Below are 16377 nucleotides of genomic sequence, written 5' to 3' on the forward strand. Positions count from 1 at the left end.
TCCACTGCTGATTATAAAGGCTTTATGCCATTCCCCAAATTCCCTGCTGATCTGTATATTTTGGGGGAAATGCCTCCCGAAAAAACAAAGTAACTTTTACTCTGGAAGGATGTATTCACTCAGACTCATCCACGTAACTCATGAATACATTTCTTGTTACCATAACCAAGAGCCAGGGAAATCCGTATTGGGGCGGGGGGGGGGGGGGGGGGAGGGGAGTTGTGTTGAAATCATGAAACCCAAAAAATCACAGTTCTGATGGGTAAGAAAGGCAGAGCTGGGGGAATTTTATGTGTGTAATGCTTTTTGGAATTTGGCTCTTAATTTTCAACTTAGTAAAATTTTTGTTTGCTTAAAATAGCTCTTATGGAGCAACATTTGAATGTGAGTCTGACACATGGGATTTAGATGTTGCTGGCAGGGAGGGTTAAAGATTCCGCTTTGGACTATAAAATCTGCACGTCTGGCTGAGAGATGAAGACAGATGGATTGAGTAACGGGAGAAGTTCAGCATTCAGAAGATACTGTTCCAGAAAAATAACTTTATAGTCCTTTTGCGACTGATGAAAACCAACAAAAATCTATTACTCTTTAAAACATTATTTCAACAAAACACCCAACTCTGTACACTGCTACAGTTAGGAGGCATTGTGCCAGATTGGATTAATTTGTATTTGTGTTTAGCATGTCTGGATCTTGAGGCTTTGAACGAACATTTTTTAGAGAAGTTGATGGTAAGCAGGATCCTCCTTTTGGCAATCAGCCAAATCCAACTCAACTGAAAATCATTATGGAAAATTGGAGACATGTGGTTCTGGTGGATGCTACCCTGTCAGGGAAAATCAATTATTATTCTGAATCTTAGAGTCGACCTTGTTTCCTTCTATGGGTTTTGTCAGCTACTTTGTGTGCAGGAGCATGCAAAATTGCAACATGTTGACCCTCCCTGTATGGCAGGAGCGTGCAAAATTGCAACATGTTGACCCTCCCTGTATGGATGTTTTGACGTTTATCTGAAAAGTCCCCATTGCAAGAAGTTACTTGGAGAAAGTTCAAACATACGTTTCTCCCTTAAAAACTGTCATTGATTCATTATCCAATCAGGCAGGTAAACAGCCTGTGTTGAATTCTGGTTAATCCAAAACTTATTAGTGGACCAAAGTTTATATTTAACATCTAAATTTTGGCAGAGGTACGATTCCTAAATAATTTGGGACATGTTTCCTTTGAAGAAGGAATTTATCCTGGATGTTTATCCTTCCTATAGAAGCCATTTATCCTGGATATTTAGTAAAAAGCTATTTTAGCTAAAAGTTGATCAGATTCAGGTGTTACTTTTCAGTTGAAATGTGGAGAAAAGGCTGTTTTTCTAATTATTCAGGTTATTCTGCTATGATAAGAGAGCCTTAAAAATATCCAAAAATTGGAGCACCTGGGTGCCTCAGTCAGTTAAGCATCTACCTCTTGATTTCAGCTCAGGTCATGATCTCATGAGTCGTGAGATCAAGCCACAGATCAGGCTCCTTGTTCAGGAGGGAGTCTGTTTGAGATTTTCGCCCCCTGCCCCTCTACCCACTTGCATGCTCTCTCCTCTCTCTCTCTCTCTCTCAATCAAATCTTAAAAAAATCCAAAAACTCAGATCAAGTAATTGAATTTAAGGAAGTCTTAAAGATGAGGTCAAACGTTATTAAAAGCTCTGTTAAATATAGCATACAACGTGGTAGTAAAATGCTATTTAAAAATAACAAAATTTTGCAGCCATCAGAAATTAAAGTTTGAGATAAAATGCTTATTCTGTGAAATGAAGTGAGAGAAGCCGTATACACAATAGCATATCCATATGATCTCAACGATTTACCAAATACATATAAAAAAGTGAAAGAGTTGCCAAATACTTGACATTCTGTGTTGTAGAATTATGGGTGATTATCTTGTTCTTTGTATCTTTCTGTAATTTCTAGGATTTATATATTTAGATACATGGGCATATTTATAATCATAAAATAAAATAAATTACCAAGTTCTTAACCATTTCCAAATAGTGATAAAAATATAAAAACATCTTTTACATATCCCTGGATTGATTCAAATGCCTGTCAATTTAGAAATAACCAAAGACCATCTTTTTCACCCAAGATATATATATATATATATATTTTTTTTTTTTTTTTTTCCCCTCTAAAACACATCAATTTAGTGAACAACACGTTTGGTTTTTTTCCCCACTGTATGGCATCCACTCCCTCTTTCTAGTAATGCCATCCTCATTTTGTTTTGTAGAAATTGTTCTTTCTCACTCTGAGTACAGCAAGTGGAATAGATCTCCCACGCTGGTCAGAGCCTGGGGCTAAGGCGTGAGCCAAAGCATTAGCCCCAAAGTCACATTGCTTGGCGCAGGGATAGGCACGGGACCCAGTCTGGGCCAGTGGGAGAGAGGAAGTCCTGGGACTTGTATGGCAATGATGTCGTCCTATGAAACATCAGACCCTTGGACGTGGTGGTGTGAAGATGTGTGCCTGGAGCTGCAGGGAGGCGCCCAGCAGATCTAAGAATGGAGCGGGCCGAGGAGCAGCAGTACTGAGAGATGGATCCCAATGGTACATCTCACACCCTGGAATGAGGCCATCCTTTAAATCTTTCCGATTGTCTGAGCCAGTAAGTTCCCTTGCTCCTTAGTGTCATCTAGGTTAAATTTTCATTCAACTGCATGAACACCAGCTGGTACAGAAACCACATAGGAAAGTACAATAACCAGTCAGATACTGTAACATTTACTCTGGCCCCATGCTGTGTTGCGCTACCCACAGTCCTCCTCTTTTCTGCTCTGTTGCCTTTCCTCTCCACAGTGTAAGGCGCACCTTCACTGGGAAGGGTTTAGAGAAGGTGGATGTTTGAAAGCGGGGCTGAGGGGATTCCTTCTGAGTTTGCTTGCCTGTGCGACATGAGTTCTGGGAACGGGGCTCCCAGGAGGGCTAGTTTATGGACTCCCCCCACCCATTACAATTTGTGTTATGGCACCACAGGCATTAAAGAGCCAATTTTCACCATATCTAAGCAAAAAGCCTTCCTGCATTCTTGTTCTGTCAAATTAGCTAGCACGAGCCATCTCACTTGACCTATTTGTCAAGGCTGATCTGTATTTAAAATGTGGGGATCCATGCATGTGTGGAAATTTCATCCTTGATCCCTCACTATTCTTCACTGACCTAAAAAGCCTCGTCTTTAAGTAATTGTTCCTTTTCTCTTATCAAGTAAGAGATTCTCTTGGTACAGAGATTTTCTTGGTACAGAATCAGGAAACACTCATAATCCGAAATTTAAAGATCCCCATAATTCTGTCAAAGAAAACATCAATTAACATTTAGACTGGGAAATGTTATGGATATTAAAAAAGGATTATAGAGTAATTTTTTAGTCTTTTTTTTATTACTAAATTGACCTCTTCCCGATTCATATTTTTCAACTACATTTTAAAAATCCTGGTACTCCATTATACGAATTCTATCACTTATGTAAACAATGTCCAATTGTTAGATATTTAGCTGCTTGTGCTTTCGTTCCTTTCTAGGACAGTACGAAGAACATCCTTGAATGTGCGTACATTTGTGATCATTTTATTAGAACAAGTTCCTAGATATTTGAGTTCTCTGGGTCAGAGGGAGAACCAAATATTAAGGACTTTTAAGTTGTCCTCCAGAAAGTTTATACCAATTGACCTTTCCAGCAGCACCATATGAGAAGACTTGTTTCTTCACACTCTTGCTCTGTTACCATTTGAAAAAAAAAATCCTCTTTCACACTTGCAGCATTGCGTGTGTGTGTGTGTGTAAGATTGACCATCATTCTCCCACACTGGACTGTAAGCTCTCTGAGGACAGACCCAGCATCTCTTCTGCCAGGACCTCCTCTGATATCTCCCACACAGCAGTAAATGTCAGTGAATTTACTCTCAGTAAATCATTTATGGACTGATAGATAAAAATGTGTGTATATGTATGTGTACATATGCCTGTGTGTGAATCCCTTCTGACGTGCATTTCAATGAGCCTGAAACTTTGCGTTATTGATGAACTCCAGAAGCTTCAGAGGACTGCCTACATAAAACTAAAAGTGATTCCATCTCAATCACACATCGCAAACGTTGCTCAGGGGTGATAGAGTATTCCTGTTTTAATGGCTCAGCTCATGCTGAGTGTTAAAACCAGGTCTGATTTATAAAGTACTGAGTCCACTTTCTTTGATCCCCTTCTCTCTCTGCCACACATGCTAACAATTCTACCACCGAAAGAGTGCTTTTTTTTTTTTATTTTTAAAAATTTAAATTTTTTTTTATTTATTCATTTGGCAGAGACACAGCGAGAGCGGGAACACAAGCAAGGGGTGTGGGAGAGGGAGAAGCAGGCTTCCTGCGGAGCAGGGAGCGCGATGTGGGGCTCGATCCCAGGACCCTGGGACCATGACCTGAGCCGAAGGCAGACGCTTAACGACTGAGCCACCCAGGCACCCCAAATTTAAATTTTTAAAATTGATTTTAATTTGAAACAATGATGCTGGGAAGCCATACGTTTTCCAGCTTATTCAGAGCTGTTCAGAGACAGTTGTGCATCCAGAGGACTCCATCGTTCTCGTATTTCATATAAGAATAGTCTGCAACTTCATGGTATCTCTTTCTTTTACTTCATTCCTCTTCCTGTGCTCCTTTTCAAGTATGTCCGAGGACCTCCGAGCTGGTATTGATCTGCAGTGAGGCGCTGGGTAGAGAGACCAAGAGCCGGACGGTGACAGATGGAGACCCAGGGAGGAGCCGCTTTTAGAGCAGCCTGCCTGATCGGAGTTAGTTTGTGGTTCACTGGCCTGCTCGGAGGACGGTTTTATAACAACAAAGGTGGGCATGCCATGGGTCTTAGTTTGGGTTCCCCCAGAAGCCGCCCCAGAGACCAGGATTTATAGATCTGTGGTATATTTGGGAGCTGATCCCAGACGACACTTGTGGGGAAGGCGGCCAATAGAGGGTTTGCTTCAAGTAAGTTACTGCTCCGGGGCCCTGGGGCTTAATCCTGCCAGGAACTCTGGGAATAGTATAAAGTTAGAGCCTGATCCAGGAGCTACCAGTCCTTGGTTAAGGGCTGCTCCCAGGGAGCTGTTAATTCCCCAGCACCACCACCTCCTCCCGACTTTGGGTGGCCCTGCCAGCCGGCACACGGGTTCTCGTGGCCAGAAAAGGCGCCGAGGCCAAGTGATAGAGATGCTGGCTGTTGCAGGTTGTGTGGGTCCCCGATGGTAGCTGCCGCGTGTGTCTCCCTGTAACTTCATGGCCGCACCACGCATATGCCACCAACACTGCTTTCTGTGCTGTTTGCGGGGGAGTTACAACCCCCTCATCCTGGTCGAGCCACTGGCAAATAAGCAAGTTTCACACATGGGAAGAATAAAGGCAGCAGTGAACATGGTGGCCAAACAGGGAAGAGCCATTAGCAGATGAGTGAGAGTTCTGTTTATAGTTGTGTTATGAATGGTTTGTTTTCTTAATCATGACCCTCTAACCAAATGTGGGTAAGCACTAACTGAATAATGTGCCTGCTACTAGTTGAGAACTGAGCGATGATAAATAGAGGGGGACTCCCAGATGGGGATCTGGTCAGCTGCAGGAGTCCCAACCTATCAGCAACTCATCAGAGTCAAGCTTTGTTCCCCCCCCCACCCCACCCCACCAATCTGTAAGTTTGCAGGGATGGGGCTAGCTGGCAGCTAAGGTACTATTCATTTCTTCCTCCCAGCCTGTGTGACATACATTTTTTTTTTTTAGTATAATTGACACAAAATGTGGCATTAATTGTAGGTGTACAGCATAGTAACTCCACAACTCTATACCTCGTGCTATGCTCACCCTGAGTGTAGCTTCTGTCACCGTGCAACGTTATTACCGTACCATTGAGTATACTCCCTGTGTTGTATGTCCCTGTGTAGTTTTGCTTCGGTTTCCCTTGCCTCCGGAGACCTATCTAGAAAAACGATGCTACAGCCAGTGTCACAGAGATTACTGCCTGTGTTCTCTTCCAGGAGTTCTGTGGTTTCAGGTTTCATGACATACAAACACATTCAAACATATTCATTTTATTCCTGTGGCTTTTTTCTTTCTTTTTGGCTGGGTAGAGTATACTTTATTGATGGTGTGTGACAAAGTTGGGCTCCCCAAGCCCCTCCCCTTCTTCAGGGGGTCTGGGATGGAAACTGTAGAGGTCGGGAGATTCTCAGTGTGTTGGGGGATGAGTTGGGGTGAGGACTTCCCAGCAGCTGAGGGCCTCTCTCCTCCTCTTGCTGGAGCTGGTGGTCTAGGGGCTCTTACTCTTTGGAGGCCAAATGGATTAGAAGGTCCACCATCTGGCTGCTATAGCAAAATTCGTTGTCATACCAGGAAACGAGCTTGACCCAGTGGTCACTGAGGGCAATGCCAACCCCAGCATTGAAGGTGGAAGAGTGGGTGTCACTGTTGAAGTTGCAGGAGACAGCCTAGTCCTCAGTGGAGCCCAGCATGCCCTTGAGGGGACCACCAATGCCTGCTTTACCATCCTCTTGATGATGATGTATTTGGCAGCTTTCTCCAGGCGGCAGGTCAGATCCACAATGGACACGTTGGGGGTGGGAACATGGAAGGCCCTGCCAGTGAGCTTCCCATTCAGTTCAGCGGTGACCTTGCCTACAGCCTTGGCGGCACCGGTAGAAGCAGGGATGATGTTCTGAGCAGCCCCTTGGCCATCACACCACAGCTTCCCAGTGGGGGCATCCACAGTCTTTTGGGTGGCAGTGATGTCATGAACTATGGTCCCTAGTCCCTCCACCATGCCGAAGTTGTCACAGATGACCTTGGACAGAGGGACCAAGCGGTTGGTGATGCAGGAGACATTGCTGATAATCTTGAGGGAGTTGTGGTACTTCTCATAGTCCATGCCCATCACAAAATGGGGGTATCAGCAGGAGGGGCAGAGATGGTGACCCTCTTGGCCCTACCCTTCGAGTGAGCTCCAGCCTTCTCCATGGTGGTGAAGACTCCGATGGACTCCACAAGATACTCAGCACCAGCATCACCCCATTTGATGTTGGTAGGATCTCGCTCCTAGAAGATGGAGATGAGCTTTCCATTGATGACAGGTTTCTCGTTCTCAACCTTGATTGTGCTGTTGAATTTGCTGTGAGTGGAATCATACTAGAACATGTAGACTGTGTAGTTGAGGTCAATGAAGGGGTCATTGGTGAGGACAGTATCCACTTTGCTAGAGTTAAAAGCAGCCCTGGTGATTAGGCCCCCAATATGGTTAAATCCATTTACTCCAACCTTTACCCTTGTGTCTCAGGGATGCAGCGGGCACTGCCCCAGAAATGCAGCTCTTTGTCAAAAGGGAAGGAGCAGATAGCCTCCTGTGACTTACTCGTTCCATAACTATAAGTCTGTATCTCCCATTCCTCTTCACCCATCTTGACCATCCCCCACCCTTCTCCCCTCTGGCAGTCATCAGTTTATTCTCTGTATTTATAGATCTGATTCTGCTGTTTATTCATCCACGTATGAATTTTAGCTTCCATGTATAAGCGAAATGTGTGTTTTTGTCTTATTTCACTTAACATAGTATCCTCTAAGTTTATCCATGTTGTTGTAAATGACAAACGCTCATGCCTTTTTATGGCTGTATGATATTCCAGTGTGTTCGTGTGTACTACATCTTCTTTACCCATTCATCTATCAATGAACACTCACTTCCATATCTTAGCTATTGTAAATAATGTTGCAATGAACATAGGGGTGCATGTATCTTTTTGTATTAGTGTTTTCATTTTCTTTGGGTAAATGCTCAGTAGTGAAATTATTGGATGATACAGTATTTCTATTTTTAATTTTGTGAGGCATTTCTGTACCGTTTTCCACAGTGGCTGTTCCAAATTACATTATGAGGGTTCCTTTTTCTCCACATTCTTAGCAACACTTGTTATGTCTTGTCTTTTTGATTCTAGGCGTTTTGACAGGTGTAAGGTCAATATCTCATTGTGGTTTTGATTTGCATTTCTCTGGTAATTGGTGGTGATAAGCATCTTTCCCTGTGTCTGTATGTCTTTGGAAAAATGTCTGTCTAGCCTCTGCTCATTTTAATCAGATTATTGGTTTTTTGGGTGTTGAGTTGTAATAAGTTCTGTATATATTTTGGGTATTAACCCCTTATTGGATATATCATTTGCAAATATTTTCTCCCATTCAGTAGGTTGCCTTTTTGTTTTGTTGATAGTTTCCTTCACTGTGCAGAAACATTTTATTTTGATGTAGTCCCAATAATGTATTTTTGCTTTGGTTTCCTTTGCCTTAGAAGACCTATCTAAACAAGTATTGCTACCACTGATGTTAAAGAAATTACTGCCTGTATTCTCTTCTAGGAGTTTTATGGTTTCAGGCTTTATGACATACAAACATATTCAAATTAAACACTTAAGTCATGCAAACAAACTTTGGAAGATATCCACCAAAGAAATGGTAATGATTCTGAAGAAAGGAACTTTTTAAATATATCTGTGATATTTTTGAAATCTGATTTTCCAAGAAGGAATTATTCATATCAAGGCTCTTTAAGTTCTTGATAGAAACATATATATATGCACATGTGTGTGACAGAGTTTGACTAGAACAGTGACTGGAACAGAGTAAGTGCTAAATGTGTTTGATATTATTACTATTACTGCATACTGACTCCCATCCAAGATCCTAAGAAGCCCCCTGAAGGGGAAGCTTATCATTACCATTGAGGAATTTGTGTTTTTTAGAGTTGTATCCTCAGAAAAATGTTGGGAACCACCAGGAGGTCCTGGGGCTTTTTTGAACCTCCCGTTTTATGTTAAAACCAACAGAACAACATCTCCTGTCTCATGATGCTGATCACAGGCCTAACACCAAGGATGCATTTCCTTCTGTCCCACCTTCCCCAGAGAAGTGCCCTGCCTGGTTCAGAACCATGGACAGTGTCATGGGAGGCAGCATTCCCCTGCCAACCCAACAACCTTGGACATTCTGATCCTGTGACACGTCTTTTTTTAATCTTTGACACTCCCCTACCCCCTTGACCAAGTATGTTGTGTGGTCAAGAAAATGGGTCTGTCTTGCAAAGTCAAGACATAGGCCTTTCAGTGACTGTGGCTCTAACCCCCTGCCAGCCCAACTGCTAATGGCTCAGAAGAAAGAAAGCCCACTTCTTTGCAAGCCTGCTGTTAGGAGCATTGGTGTTAAGTGCAGTGTAAATGACTCTAGGAAGAAAGGAACAAAAATTATCAGATGCTTTCACCTAATTGGTGCACACATACTCAGTCTTAAAATGGGGCTTCCATACGGCCAGGGGCTCTGGGGTCCAATGATACTTGACAAGTCAAAAATAAGACAATGATGTGCATTATAGAGGAGGCAGTGAGCTTCGGTTTAAGGTGTATATAGATTATACATAATGCCTCTATGGCACTGTATTCTTTATACGTGAGTTGATGACTTTTTACCGGAAGCAGAGCCCAAAGAGTCATGACGAATGCTTACCCTTCTGAACACAAACAGGTGAAAGTTCTTCTTACCCCAAGAGAAGGAAACCCTGCCCCTAATGAAGCCAAATTGAATGATCCAAGAATGTCAAATACCCGGGATTCCTTACAATTAGCAACAATGTAAAAGAACGACTTGTTTATGAGTGAACCAATGAATTGTTTGTAGTGATACAGTTTAGTTGGATGCCCTGTTCTCCACATCCTGTGCTCAGAAGGGCCCAAGCAATCTCACCTACTCCCATTTTTGCAAAGACAAGGAAATAGAAGCATAGATGTCCAAGGACTTGTGTAGTACCGGAAGCTCCTCTCCAATGTCCTATCTGCCATGAGAAAAATGTGCATTCTTGGTTTAGACTCTTCTGTCTTACATACAGTTTGTGTTATGGGCAAAAGTGCCAGGGAAACAGTGGTGGTCAAGGCGAGCTGGCTGGCACTAAAAAGCTTAATTGATATTTGGTTTATTTCAAGATGACCTGAATGTGAGATACTGGTTGGGGAAAAAAAAGGTCACACGGTGCTTTCTAAGGAAGACCCAAGTGAAAAAGTTGAGTTTGGATCCAGACTTTGGACTCTCTTGGCAGAGCGGCATGGATAGCATTGCCGACACGTACCCGTACGTTCTCTGTGTTTGCTGTGAAAAATCTGGCAACCACCTTGCAGGTTGCTCTACACCCCTGCTACGTTTCACTATGACCTTGCCCAAGAGGACTGTGGACTGGACTCCAAAGCCTCTGGAGTCTCAAGAGCCAGGTCACAACATGGAAACCAATTAAGTGAAAATTCGGTTAGCAAGCCAGGAAGGTCTGTGGTAATGAGCCAAATCATGTCCTACGAAGGGAAACAGACCGTGAAGATGAGTCGTAACAGGAGAGTTAAAGATAAACCTTGGCGACCCCCCCGCCAATTTCCTTTTGAGTACAGATCGTTTTTACCCTCTATCAGTGGAATGTTAATGACTCCCATCCATCGACAGGGTACTGTTGCAACAACAAACACTGACAGCTGCTATCAGCCACTTGACATGTTTGCTGGCCCTTCTCATTTTCATTGGCTCACTCTTATCCCCTCAGCCTTAATGAAGAGTTGTAGATATTTGCATTCCTAGCCAAAGAGAGAAAAAGTAGAGGTCTTTCTGAAGAAAATTTTTGTCCCTGTTCCCTTTCCTTAGCAACGTGGCTTCCATGAATAAGAGCAATGGTGCTCTGCAAAGTAAATTAGAAGAAAAAATAAATGTTTCTTGAGCACCAAGATAAGGGAAGCACCATGCTTGAGCAGGACTTGCACAGTCTCTCAGTCTCCCCTCAAACCTATCAAGTAGAGCTTCCTATTGTGCCCATTTTGCAGATGAGGAACCTGAGGCTCAGAGATATTAGCTTGTCTAAGGCACAGCTGGAAAGTGGCAGAGGCAGGATTTGAACTCAGAAAGCCTGACACCTCAGCTGCTTTATTCCTGCCTCCCTCCAGAGCGGATTTTTCAAGGCCTAGAGAGGAGCAGCATAGAGCCAGCACAATTGTGAAGGTAATATTTTCCCAGAGGATCATTTTTCCTAGTATTTAATTAATTTTCATCAAACTCAAAGATTACCTTGGCCTTCTAACCTGAAATTGTGTCCAAGATAGGCATTCCGGAGGGTCTGTGTTGACAGTCCAAATGAACTACTGCTCAGAGAATCAGACACTCTGAGTTTCTAGGCTCAGAAACTCGGAACATAGTAGCTCGGAGAAGATCTCAAAGGACATGGGTGGAGGAGAATCTTAACAGCCCAGTTTTGGAAATGATACCATTTATGGACAAATTGCAGCTCAGGGCTCGTCTTAGGAAGATCTATTATAGATCTGTTACTAAGATCTGTTATCTCGATTCCCGAATAATTGGTCTTTAACTAAAACATAGCTGTTATTCGCATGACTACAATACCAGCTCGAAAACTTGAGAAACAAACATGGCCCATGGAGGCCAGTATACGGGTTGCGATTGTTGTGCATCTTTTCCTTGGGGCCCCCTTGTAATTTGGCTTCATCTTCCCGCCCTTCTTTTCCTTGAGCCTCCCACCCCACCACCACCACGTTTTGCCCTTGTTCATGTATCACTTTACTTTATATCCTCTTTGGAGAAAACTATGACATGCATACATATCAGAACTTCCTGCTTCTCAGCTTTGCAAACACTAAAGTAAAACCATGTGTATGTGAACCTGGCCCCCTGGTTATTGTAATTCCAGGTGTTATCCAGAAGTACCCTTGAGCTAGGATCAGGAGGGTCAGAAATTGAAATTATAGAAATTTATCAACAGCCACTAAACAGCCTAGGGAGCTGTGGCCAAAACAACTTAAAATATATCTACTAAAATAGATGGCTTTTCCCTTGTGTTTCAATGATTGAAAACCAAGAGGCATTCTGTGTTGTGGCAAGGGTGCTCCGGGGTAAGGATTAAGTGTGTGTTCTTTAAAGTCAACAGATGCCACTTAGATTAGGGCTGCAGCTTTTTTTTTTTTTTAAAGGGGGAAAAAAAGGAAAGAAAACATGCCTGAATTCCCCAAGGGAAGTCTGTATTCCATAGCAAACAAAGCCCCAGCCAGAAGCTACCCTTACACGCACAGGGCTTCAACCTTCAGGGTCTGAGCCAGCTGAAAATGTCACCCGTGGCTTTCCAAGTTAGACTAGCCCTTCAGGTTGCTGGTCTTGGCTGCACTGAAGGCTGAGCTTCAGGAAAACAAAGTACCAGATCAAAGCTGTGAGAGCACTGATCTCAAGTCAACTTCGTGGGAGGGCCATGTGTCCATGGAGGAGCCAAGCAAGGGGAGCTCCCCCCAAAGTCCGGGCATGGTAATCACTAATTAAGTGCCACTGGATACTGTACTACCTAGCAGCAGTCTGCTAGATGCTGTGCAAGGTGCGGAAGTGCTCCCTTATTGATCTTACAAATCTGGGATAGGCAAGTGGTGTGGCAGGGGTGTGAAAGTTCTTTGAAAGGATAACGTAGTGATGGCCCCATGCCAGGCGGTGGTCATACGGCTGTTCTTGGGATGCTTTTAGTGTCCCAGAGCTGCAAGCTGTGGCCATCCCATGGAGGTCAGGGGGGCCATTCGAGTTCGTCGTGCCTTCTGCCGCCAGCCCACGGTGGGCCGAGCGTGGTGCACGGGCTGCCCCAGAGCAGGAGGGGTCTGCCCCCTCCTGGCTTCCTGAGACGCTGTGGCTGGCAGAAGCATGGTTGGAGCCAGTCGGACCTGGGTCTGGATTTCAGCTCAGAGCCGTTTCCTTACCTGTAACTCAGGGTTTGAGATGAGGCTCTTGCACGTAGGTGTTGCCTGGTCCTCCCCCCTTTTTTTCCTCTTAAAGTGTAGCCTTTGCTATCATGTAGGGTAGCCAGGGCTCTCTTGTCAGCCGCCTCCAGATTCACAGGCTTGCTTCTGCCACCAGAAGCTTCCACTGGCTCAGTGCTCAGCCTACCCGGAAACCCCCCCCCCCACCACCACGCTCCTGATGGAATGGCACACTGGCCACCTGTCCCACCACCTGCCACCAGACTCCACGTACCTGACTGGGGTGTCAGGCATTGTTGACTGATGCCGAGGCTCAGCAGTCGTAGAAAGCATGCCTCAGAAGGAAGAATACAGCTGAACTTCGGCCAAGAGCCAGACAGGAAAGGTGCTTCATTATCTTCATTTTTCTTTCCCTCCTGACTGAACCGTCCCTTCATATTCTCCCTGCTACGTATACCCATGTCACTCTTTAGTTCTCTTCAACTGAAAAACTTCAACCTCTGCTTCAAGAAAATGACGCACTCTCCAAAGAAGTCTCCTTTCCCCCCACCGCCGAGTCTTCTGTCATCAGGGGGTGCCCTGGCTTCAGCTTGGAAGAGCAGAGCCCTGCTGTCTGCCCTGCTGGGCTGGGAGGAGGCTGGGACCCAGAGCAGGTGATGGGAGGAGATGAGTGCTTGTGTTCTCGCTCCTTCACCCCTCCAGTGAGGCCTGTGGACCATTGCTGCTTACCAGGGAGCCTGTTCTTCAAGCACCTCTCTTGATAATACTGATTTTTTTCTTCATCCACAGAGCATCCATATCTCATCCAGCAGAAAGGATGCTGTCCCTAGCAGTATGACTCTGGGAAAGGGGATCCCCATATGGGCTGAGGAGCAGCGGGCTCTTTCCTGCCCTGGGCTGCCAGAATCACACAAGGACACCCACTCTGCCTGTCTCAGAGGGGACATCACCATCCCCGCATGTTCTTTAGTCCCATCTCTGTGATGGATGATTTCAGGGCAGGGGAGTTTCCAGCTCTTACAGCCACAGCTCCTCTGGCTGCCAGAAGCAGAAATCTACCTCAGGGGAAAATGGGAATAAATTATAAGGGTACAGAGGAACCACCAAACCTAAGGACAGAATGAAGAATGCATGAGCCTTGCGTGATCAAGATTAGAAAGTCAGAGGTTAATGTTAGTTTCTCTGTCTCATTAAATGTCCGTTCGCTCTCATTATGGTTTGAATCCCCTCATTTTGCCTCTTCCATTTGACCGTCTTGTGCTCATTCAATGTACACAGCCCCCCGCCCACCAAAGGGCTATCCCAAAGTTAGAGTCCATGGATGCTCCGCTCTGCTCCCCACAGCTGACCTGGATCTCTTGTCTCTGAGTTGAAACTCCTGCCCAAATCTGATTGGCCCAGCCCAGTTTATGGCCACTCCGCAAAGCCGGTGTCCACTAATGCAGCAAGGGATTCTGAACTGTGATGCGCTAGGGACCCCTTTCAGGAGCTATGAGGAGGTCAAGTTCCCAGAACTAGAATGTAATAACGTTTTTCATGACAATGATGGTGATGATCAACTGTCACACTTTTAAGATATGGGGGATATCTTCCACTCACTGTGTCCGGGCAGCCATGGGGATATTTTTGGAATCCTGAGAGCACTCTATTTGCAAACATGACAGCATCACAACGTGCATCACGGGTTTTAGCTGCTTGGGAAAAAGTCCCGGAGACACAGTAAAGCAGTTGTTAATGTACACAGTTGACTTTTAACTCCTTAGAACCAAAAGGTGGTGGGGTGGGGGTGAATCTGATATCTCCAGCATTCCTGGAGCGGGAGTCAAAAGTTGGCTCTCGGTACTCAGAGTGCTTATTTAAAAATGCTGCCTCACCAGGGCACCTGGGTGGCTTGGTTGGGCATCTGACTCTTGATTTGGGCTCAGGTCATGAGATCGAGCCCCCCGTTGGTCTCCGTACTCAGTGGGGAGTCTGAGAGCCTCTTCCTCAGTCCCCCCCCAAAATAAGTAGTTAAAAAGCTGCATCACCAGTGCTCCCATGGCACAAAGAATGTTTTAGGGGTAAAAGCACAGGAATTGGTGACTCCCGGCTAACAGACTGATTCTGAAGAGTCAGACTTCATATGTGAGGATGTCTTAAGACCATCTTAACCGATCTCTTTTGTGATCCTCTATGTATATCCACACGTATGTCCTGTGACAATCTGTGTCTAATCAGGATGAAAAGAACTATCTTAGCATAGAAGAATTTCAGTGATAAAACATTGTGTTGGATTTTAATTGGCAACTTAAAAAAACCATTTGTTACGTGAAATAATGGTGCATCTTACAATTGATAATGTCTTGCATTCAGTGAAATACGGTAACATCAACAGTAGGGGCTGCAGAACTTCAACCAGCAGAAGCTTAGAGGAGGTAGGGATCTGGTTTTGGGAGGAGAAATCTTGGGGACTTGTCTTGTGTCAGGGTTTGCACAGCAAGCATATCTCCATATAAATTGTACATGACCAGTCCATAAATAAAGCAGTGTTCTTGAGGAATCCCCATATTTGTGTTTTATATAAGCGTGCCAAAATACCAGTCATCTAGGTCTGCGGTGAACACCAGGAGTGACGGGGAGTGCCATGACATGAAGGGAGGGGGCAGAAGCTGGCCCGTGTAGCTCCAGCCCAGGGAACCAGGAAGGACCTTCATTTGGGGAGGAAGCCAGGGATTTGATCACATAGGACTCTTTGGACCGGAACAAGGAATTTGAATTTTTATTCTGTGTGCAGTGGGACGCCAGTGGCTGAGTTTGAGCAGAGGGGCTGTTGACATTTGTTAAAGGTCATTTTGGTTATTAGGAAAACAATGTCCTATAGGTAGTACGGAAAGAAAGCAGAGAGCAGAGGTTGGTGAAGGTTTGAGACCAAAGACGGGGAGGGTTGGAGCAAAGATGGAGAAAATCTAATTAAATCCTAATAAGTATATCACACTATGCACAGAGTATGGCAAATGGCCCCAGCATTCCTTACCATTCACCCAGCAGGGAGACCCAACGGTCACTCAATACATGATTGTTTCTCTGCAACATAAGGGCCCTCGCTCCCCAGGTGTTTCTGTCTTTCTTGTCCAAGAAATCCCGTGGTGACAGAGGCTCACATTTCACAGCATCAACTCCAGCACGGTGGCCTGGTGTTTGGGTTCATGGATTTTCCTGCTGGCTCCCGCCTCTGGCAGCCCAGCACCCTTGGACAACATGGTTCACACAGTGACTCCCTTCCCCGACCTGCCCCTTGAGAAAATCACCATTCCACTGCTTGGAAAAAAAGTTGGGTCACTTAAACAATTATTTCTTTTCTTGCCCAGCTCATGAACAATGACATTCAATAAATCAGTCCTATCTAAGAATACATTCAGAGCAAAGGAACCATCTGGGTTTCCGAAAGGTCATTAGAAAGTGTACATGAAAAAATTTTTTCCTAATCCCCTCCTGTTTGAATCTGGCTGGTTTCCACTGGGCACTGAAGTTCCTCTTTTGTGTGGTGTGCTTCTGCAAACTTAAGA

General features: G+C 44.7%; 1 protein-coding gene across 2 annotated transcripts in view; it reads left to right on the forward strand.

Annotated features, from left to right (window-relative positions):
• Positions 1-16377, forward strand: part of CCBE1 (collagen and calcium binding EGF domains 1) — a 248153-nt gene that overhangs the window by 148204 nt on the left and 83572 nt on the right. The window lies entirely within an intron of this gene.

This window comes from Halichoerus grypus, chromosome 13 (assembly GCF_964656455.1).
Source record: "Halichoerus grypus chromosome 13, mHalGry1.hap1.1, whole genome shotgun sequence".
NCBI classification, from domain to species: Eukaryota; Metazoa; Chordata; class Mammalia; order Carnivora; family Phocidae; genus Halichoerus; species Halichoerus grypus.